Source organism: Oryx dammah, unplaced genomic scaffold (assembly GCF_014754425.2).
Source record: "Oryx dammah isolate SB20612 unplaced genomic scaffold, SCBI_Odam_1.1 HiC_scaffold_1, whole genome shotgun sequence".
Classification (NCBI taxonomy): domain Eukaryota; kingdom Metazoa; phylum Chordata; class Mammalia; order Artiodactyla; family Bovidae; genus Oryx; species Oryx dammah.
Window position 1 is genome coordinate 53,318,874 of NW_024070185.1, and position 8,918 is coordinate 53,327,791.

An 8,918-nucleotide genomic window follows, 5' to 3' on the forward strand; every position below is an offset into this window, starting at 1 on the left:
TTCTTCTCAGCTCTCAGCTCAGTGTCTTAGCTATCAGCAAGAATCATTTACTGAATTTCCTCTTTTGCTTTGGGCTTTAGTGAAGTCTTTCTGGCTGTAGAAGTACCTACCACAGTACCTACTACCCAACAATGTGGCATCCATCTTCTGTTTCTTGGTAAACTCCTTCCTGTCATAGGGAAAAAACAGTACCAGGTCACTCCCTCCTCCCTCCCCTTCTCCAAAATCTTCACTCTTGTTTAGCTGAAATATTTAGGATAAAAAAAACTTAAAAAAAATTTTAGCAGTGTAAACCTATTTGCATGAAGAGTATACATTAAACTTTGCATCAAACATCATTTTTTCCTGGAAAATGTTCTTTAGAAAATTAAAAAGGAAACTATCATCATTTATAGCAAAGTCATTATTCTCCTACAATATTTTTTTGCATATATAGTTCTTCTAATTATCTTGTACTCTTTTTGACCATTTTCAAAATATTTCTCTTCCAATTAGGTTTTTCATCTTTTAATTATTTTTTACTGTTTTCTGATTTTTTTCAAATGAGTATATTGGTTAGCCAAAGGCTTACATGATAGCAAGCTAGTACTTAAACAGCAAGAATTAGAAAAATATGAAAGCAGAAGGAATAATTCTGTACATATGGAACAATAACCAAAGTACTTCAGCATTTCAAGCAGAATTGAACTCTGGTATGAAAATCAAGAGACTTCAGCTCTGTCGTTCAGTGTAACCTTGGACAAGTGTGTGTCCTCTTAGATATTTTATAGATGGATAAATTTCTTTACCTGTAAATTAAGTGGATTGAGTAACAAAATTTTAAAACTCCCTTCCACTGCTAAGATTCAAAGATTTCTACTGATGGTTGGTTTGTAGAACAACTGGCAAGCAGAACTTAGGAAAAATGGACCTAGGGATTATCATAGTAAGTGAAGTAAGTCAGAGAAAGACAAATATCATGTGATATTACTCATATGTGGAATCCAAAATATAATACAAGTGACTTACTTACAAAATGGAAACAGACTCATAGACATAGAAAACAAATTTATAGTTATCAAAGAGAAAAAGGGGGGAAATAAATTAGGAGCTTAAGATTAGCAGATACAAACTATTTATTATATATAAAATAGATAAACAACAAGGACCTATTGTATAGCACAGGGAACTATGCTACTCAATATCTTATAATAAACTCTAATGGAAAAGAATCAGAAAAAGAATATACATATATTTATAACTGAATCACTTTGCTGTGCATCAGAAACTAAAACAACATTGTAAATCAAATATACACCCATTTTAAAGGAAAGAAACAACAATGGCAATAACACTGGTAGCTACCATTTCATGTGTACTTACCATGTGCCAAGAACTAGGCCGTGTGCTTTATAGATGCCATCTTATTTCTTAGAACAGCTATTTGAAGTTGAGATTACTTCTTCCATTCTTTAAATAAAGAAATGGAGACTTAGAGAGAGTAAATCACTCTTGGGATGTACAGTCAGAAGTGGGAAGTCCTAAAGGCAGGTCTGATTCCACAGTTTTTGTTCTTAAGCAGGGGGCTCACAACCTTCAAGTCTCTTTAAGGCTCCCTCTGCATTGCACCATTACTGCTGCTGGGTGGGAGGAGGTGAGGAGAGAGAGGAGGGGAGGCTGGCAAGCTGAGATTATGGCAGTAGAGGGAAATATCACATCCACCAAGTGAGATCGCCAAGTGAGGGTCCTTGGCTCAGGGCAGGAAAGGATTCTAGAGCCAGCCAGGGTAAAGGGAAAGCAAATTCATTTAGAGATACACATTCTATAGGCAGAATGTGGATGTCTCGGGAAATGAGAGCCTCTTTGTCCTGCCCTTTCCCTCCCATCTCAAGACCTTCAAGAGTCCTTTGTTTCAGAATTTGAATATAACTCAAAGCTTCTTCCACTCCCTAGAATGTTCAGTTGTGGATGGGGCAATGAATTTTCACATAAGACTAGAAAATTATAGCCATGAGGGCATCCTGAAGACAGATGAATCTCCCAGTTGAGTCTTAGCACTTCCAGGTCAGGTTCCTCGGCTGTCCTGGATGCTTGCGATTCCCTTATTATGTGATTAAATGATGGGCTTATGTTTCCAGAGCTAATGATTCAAAAATTTTCTGTGATGTTAAACTCAGACATGTGAGAAAACAACAGGCAATTAGAAGCAATCAAATCATCCCAAAATTAAGATTCTATTTCTTCATTTGCTAAATGCTTCATCAAAGAAATCAGTAATTTTTTTAAAGCCATGAATATGATATACAGAGAATTAGAATAGCAATAAGTTTTAAAGTGTACCCATGCTTCCCATAATGCTTAGAATATTTAGGACTGAGCCATTTTTCATAGTTTTATTCTGTTGTATTTTTTTTTGACCTGTGCTTTTCAACACTTTTTTGAGTAATGTTTCTCTTTCAGTTTTGATAGATGAATGGGCACGTAACTCTGTGAATGCCAGAAAAATCTTTATAAGCATCAAAGAATAAAATCACATTGAGCTATTTACATAAGTGGTCATGTATAGATATGAGAGTTGGACTTTAAAGAAAGCTGAGCACAGTAGAATTGATGCTTTTGAACTATGGTGTTGGAGAACTCTTGAGAGTCCCTTGGACTGAAAGGAGATCCAACAAGTCCATCCTATAGGAGATCAGTCCTGGGTGTTCATTGGAAGGACTGATGTTGAAGCTGAAACTCCAATACTTTGGCCACATGATGCGAAGAGCTGACTCATTGGAAAAGACCCTGATGCTGGGAAAGATTGAGGGCAGGAGGAGAAGGGGACGACAGAGGATGAGATGGTTGGATGGCATCACTGACTCAATGGACATGGGTTTGGGTGGATTCCGGGAGTTGGTGATGGACAGGGAGGCCTGGAGTGCTGTGGTTCATGGGGTCACAAAGAGTCAGACAAGACTGAGAAACTGAACTGAACTGAACTGAATCTAGTAAACTGCACTGGGCAAGCTTCTCTTCATTGGGTTTTGGTGTGTACGTCACAGTCAACCACAGGGATCTTGAGGTTTGTGAGTGTACCATCATCTTCAGCCACTAAGAACCTACCAAGGGATAGAAAACAGGATTAAAAATAGTAATTTTTCCATTCAAACAACTACTCTGCTTCTTTAATCGGCATTTTGATTTTGCTCAAGGCTGAATTCAACACCTTTTCACATGAAACAGCATTTTACCATTCAATCCTATAGCCTCTTTCCCTGCTCAGTCCATTAGTCATTCATGTCTTTCTCTTCTATTCTCTTAGGTGGCACACATACACCTTTTTCAGTTTCTCTAATTTATCAGTTTTTCCTGACTGTAGTCTCTACACCTGTTGTCACCTATGCCTGAAACCTGCCACAACCTCTCTCCCCTTTCCAGCCAGTTCATTCTTTAGGTTTCAACTTGAAGGTCAATCACACCTTTGGAGAGGTCTTCCTTATACCTTTTTAAGTATATCCCCTATTTCTCTCCATTTGGTCCTGTTACTTTAAAAAACTCATATAATGTTACTTCTTTCTTTTAGAGCAATCAAAATTCTAATTGCATATGTAAAAAATATATATTCTTTTGTTACTTCTGACTTTCCAACATGACTGTAAACTTCATGAGAGATTATACCTTAAGGTACACACATATAATATTGCTTTTAAGTCATATAAGAAAACTACAGATTAATATTCCTCATGCATAGAGATGGAAGTATCCTTAACAAAATAGTAAATGGGTCTCTGCACCATATAAAATTAATTATACATCATGATCAACTGGAGTTTATCCTAAAATATAAGGTCAGTTAAATGTCTGAAATTAATGTAATAGATAATATTAATATAGAATGATGGACAGAAACCATATTATCATGTCAATAAATTCAGAAAAGCATCTGGTCAAATTTAATATCTATTTATGATAAAAAGCTCTCAACAAACTTCCTCAACCTGATAAAGGACATCTCTGAAAAACTTAACAATTAATATTATACTTGGTGAAAGACTGGATTCTTTCCCTGTAATATCAGGAATAAGACAAGTATATTCACTCTCATCACTTCTATTCAAGATTGTATTGGAGATTTTAGCCAGTGTGGCAAGAAATAAAGATACTAGAGGCCTAAAGATTGGAAAGAAAGAAATAAAAGTGTCTTATTTGTGATGACATAGTCTTGTATGTAGAAGATCCTAAGGAATGTACCAAAAAACCCTACTAGAACAAATAGTCTAGGTTAGCAAGTTCCAGTATGCAAGATCAATATACAAAATTCAATTTTATTTCTATAAGCTAACAATGAACAATCCAAAAATGAAATTAAGGAAACAGTCCCATTCATGATACTATATGAAATACTTAGAAATATATTCGATAAAGAAGTACAGGACTTTTAGGGAAAACTGCCTGCAGTGTGGGAGACCCAGTTTCAATACCTGAGTTGGGGAGATCCCCTGGAGAAGGGAGTGGCAATCCGCTCCAGTATCCTTGCCTAGAGAATTCCATGGACAGGGGAGCCTGGCAGGCTACAATCCATGAGGTCGCAAAAAGTCAGACACAACTGAGCAACTAACACTTTCACACTTTCACATAAATAAGTGAAGAAAAATTAAGAAGACAGATAAATAGAGACTTATTTCACATTCACGGATGGCTAAGACTTAATATTGTTAAGCTGACAATTCCCTCCAAGTTAACTTATCAATTCAATGCAATTCTTATCAAAATTCCAGCAGGCTTTTTTTTTTTGGTTAGAAATTGACAAGCAGAGCCTAAAAGTCGTAGAGACATAGTTATTTGATTTGAGACTTACTGTAAAGCTTTGGCAATCAAGACAATGTGGAATTAGCATAAGGAAAGTTGTAATCAGTGGAACAGAATATAGAGAGCCTAGAAATAAACTTTCTATATATTTCCAATATGTTTTTTATAAAGGATCCAAAGAATTCCAATAGGATAATAATCATCTTTTTTAACAAAAGGTGTTCGGAAAACTGCATACCTGCACACAAAAAATAAACCTAGTCCTTTTCCTCATGCCATATACAAAAACTTACTCAAGACAGATTGTAGACCTAAATATAAAAACTAAAACCATAAATCTAGAAGTAAACAAATATGAAAATCTTTGTGCTCTTGGGTTAGGCAAAATTTTTCTTAGACATGACACCAAAAGCATTCTCCATAAAGGAAAAAACTGAAAAACTGGCATTCGTTAAAACTGAAAACTTTTGTTTTTCAAAGGACATTTTAAAAGATGAACTGACAAACCATATACTGGGAGAAAACATTTGCAAAACATAAACTTAATAAAGAACTGTATTCAAAGTATTTATTTAAAACTTGTAGCTTAGTAATAAGAAAACAACAACCCAATAGAAGAAAATGGACAAAATATTTGAACAATATTTCACCAAAGAAGAAACAACAAATAAGCAGATGACAAGATAGTCAATATTATTAATCACTGCTGCTGCTGCTGCTAAGTCACTTCAGTTGTGTCCAACTCTGTGACCCCATAGACGGCAGCCCACCAGGATCCCCCGTCCTTGGGATTCTCCAGGCAAGAACACTGGAGTGGGTTACCATTTCCTTCTCCAGTGCATGAAAGTGAAAAGTGAAAGTTAAGTCGCTCAGTTGTGTCCAACTCCTAGCGACCCCATGGACTGTAGCCTACCAGGCTCCTCCGTCCATGGGGTTTTCCAGGCAAGAGTACTGGAGTGGGGTGCCATTGCTAAGGAAATGCAAATTGAAATCATAATGAGATACCACTACACATCCACTAGAAAGGCCAAAATTAAAAAGGCTGACAGTACCAAGTACTAGCAAAGATGTGGAAGGTCTTTGCTTTTGAGGGAATTCATGTAAGAGGAAGATAAATGAGTATTATATGCATAATGATACCTTACAGAGGAGAGTGTAGCTGACACTTTTTAATTGGGTAAGTCTGCAAATGGTTCTGCGAGGTGACAGATTCTCAGTTTTTAACTGAGAGAACTGTTTTGACTATTAGAGGAGCCATACAGTTAGTTCCTTCCTCCAGAATATGACTAAGTAGAAGGGAGAGGAAATGTATTGCAGGCAAGGGAGAAAGTTACACAGAGTTTTAAGTGGCTATGATAAGTGTGTATGTGACAATGAGAGACCAGCTTGAATGGGGATAGGCTGCAGGCAGATGAGCTTTAGGAAGCAAATCTGGAGAGTATAACATCAGTTTGGTTGTCCTTAAAACCTCAACACTGGAAAATTTGGTTTGAAAAATGTACAAAGCAATATAAAGTATAGGAACAGTATTTTTTACTCTTAAAATAAACTTTTGTTTCTTCACTCATTTGGGTGAGAAATTCCAAAGCAATTTAATTATCTAGGCAACCGCACTGCAAGCTTTTAACATGAAATAGTGAAACAAATTATCGAAGGGTAAGTTTTATATCCATCCCATTTCTGGCATCTTGGTTTCTCCTCTGAACTAATTTTACAATTTTTAATTGAAGGTAAAATTTCATACAGTGACTATCAGTAAAAAATGAATCATTAATATACACGAAAGTTTGAGTTTGACATGCCTGAGTATGACAGGTGCTACTTCACGGATTATTTAGAGCATTCTTGAAAATTTTGCTTACCTAGCTATGGTGCACATTCTTATGAGATATCACTAGCTTTACTTTACAGGGAAGATTCAGAGGAAATATATACGAAAAATAGATTTCATCAGACAAATATTTAAATAATTTGCTTTTATTAATCCAACTTGATAAGAACTCAGAATATGTACTGTCTGATTTAAATTTTGACAGAACTAAGGTGGGAGGGGGATTCAGGATTGGGAGCTTGTATACACCCGTGGTGGATTCAGGTCAATGTATGGCAAAACCAATACAGTATTGTAAAGTAAAATAAAGTAAAAATAAAATTTTAAAAAAATTAAATAAATTTTGACAGAACTAGAACTGACTCGGAGAAGGCAATGGCACCCCACTCCAGTACTCTTGCCTGGAGAATCCCATGGACGGAGGAGCCTGGTGGGCTGCAGTCCATGGGGTTGCTAACAGTCGGACAGGACTGAGCGACTTCACTTTCACTTTCACTTTCATACATTGGAGAAGGAAATGGCAACCCACTCCAGTGTTCTTGCCTGGAGAATCCCAGGGATGGGGGAGCCTGGTGGGCTGCCGTCTATGGGGTCGCACAGAGTTGGACACGACTGAAGCAACTTAGCAGCAGCAGCAGAACTGACTCAATGGACATGAGTCTGAGCAAACTCCAGGAGATAATGAAGGAGAGGAAGCCTGGCGTGCTGCAGTCCATGCGGTCACAGAGTCGGACACAACTGAGAAACTGAACAATCCATCTTCCTCTTTTTTTCTTTTGAGTAGGCTGTTTGATACAGTAAAGCAAACATTCTGTTTAAAAGGTTAGTTTATACTATAAAACTTTATATGATATTGAATTGGTGAGAAGATAAATGATTTCACCATCCTGCTTGACTAATATAAAGCTAACATTTGATCGTCCAGTCACTATTTGTAAAGATCCTATCCAATGAGAGGGAAATTGTTGCTTTACCAGGTAAGCATTCTTGTTAGATAATACTTTCATTTGCAGGTATAACATGCTCAATTTTATGATTTTTAAATTAAGAAAATTAGGTATTGTTTTCCTATTTATGAACATTCTCTGATTAAAAAAAAATCAAAGACATGCTATGTTGTGATGCTCAAGAGAAATTAATAATCATCCACTCATTACTAAATGGTCAGTAGTGGGAAATGATTCATTTGTATAGGGTAGACCATTTGATTCTTTTGTGACCAAGGAAACTATATTCTTAAGCAAGATGGTTCAGTGGTTTACTTTGGCTTGTTTTAACTCCCACTGATACTACTATTTATGATAGTATATTTAAACCAGAGAAAAATGCCTATGTGAAGTCATAATCATTAAAAGGAGAGTAAAGTCTCGCCTGAAGCATATAGTGAGACATGAGAGGACATTGAAGAAGGTTAAAGAAAGTAACATACCTGTCTTGCATCTGTATGTTTCAATAGGACAATGAACATAAGGTAAAGGAAACTCATAATGGTTCCTGAGTCTGATGTAGGTGCCACCATATTATGTAATGACTCTCAACCATTGCTTAAGGCATTAGATGTACTGGACAGGAAGCCAAAATCAAAGTTCTTGAGTCCTCTCATTTCTTACTAGAATATTACTTACTAGTAATATTACTTACTAGAATATTTGCTAGTAAGTCTTCAAAGACTTAGAAACCATCAAGAAAGCAACAGAAGAGCTGAAGACCAGAGTGCAGAAAAAAAAATGCAATTCAAGGGAAGTTGCAGAAGTTTCAGGAGAGTGAATAAAGAAACCATGAAGACAGACTACCTTCATAGCTTTATCCCATGGGAAAAGATGTCATCTGTTCATATCAAAACTGGAAACTTTCAGAAGCTCATGGTCAAAGGAGGCACTCTCCATAAAGATAAGTCTTGTTTGGGAGTGATTGGCATCTAGCATTTTAATCAACTCCAAACATTGAAATACTCCCTGCACATTTTTTTTTTGGCCAAATCAGTATAGTTCTTGGTATGATTTTTTTAGTTGATTCAACTTTTCAAACTTTAATACATTTATTTAAAATGAAAAAATATGTATGGAAATCCAGAAAAGTTGCTTTTATTTTTTTATATAAATTTATTTATTTTAATTGGAGGTTGATTACAATATTGTATTGGTTTTGCTATACATCACCATGAATCCACCATGGGTGTACACATGTTCCCCATCCTGAACCCCCCTCCCACCTCCCTCCTCATTCCATCTCTCTAGGTCATCCCAGTGCACCAGCCCTGAGCATCCTGTATCCTGCATCGAAACTGGACTGGCGACTCGTTTCATATATGATATTA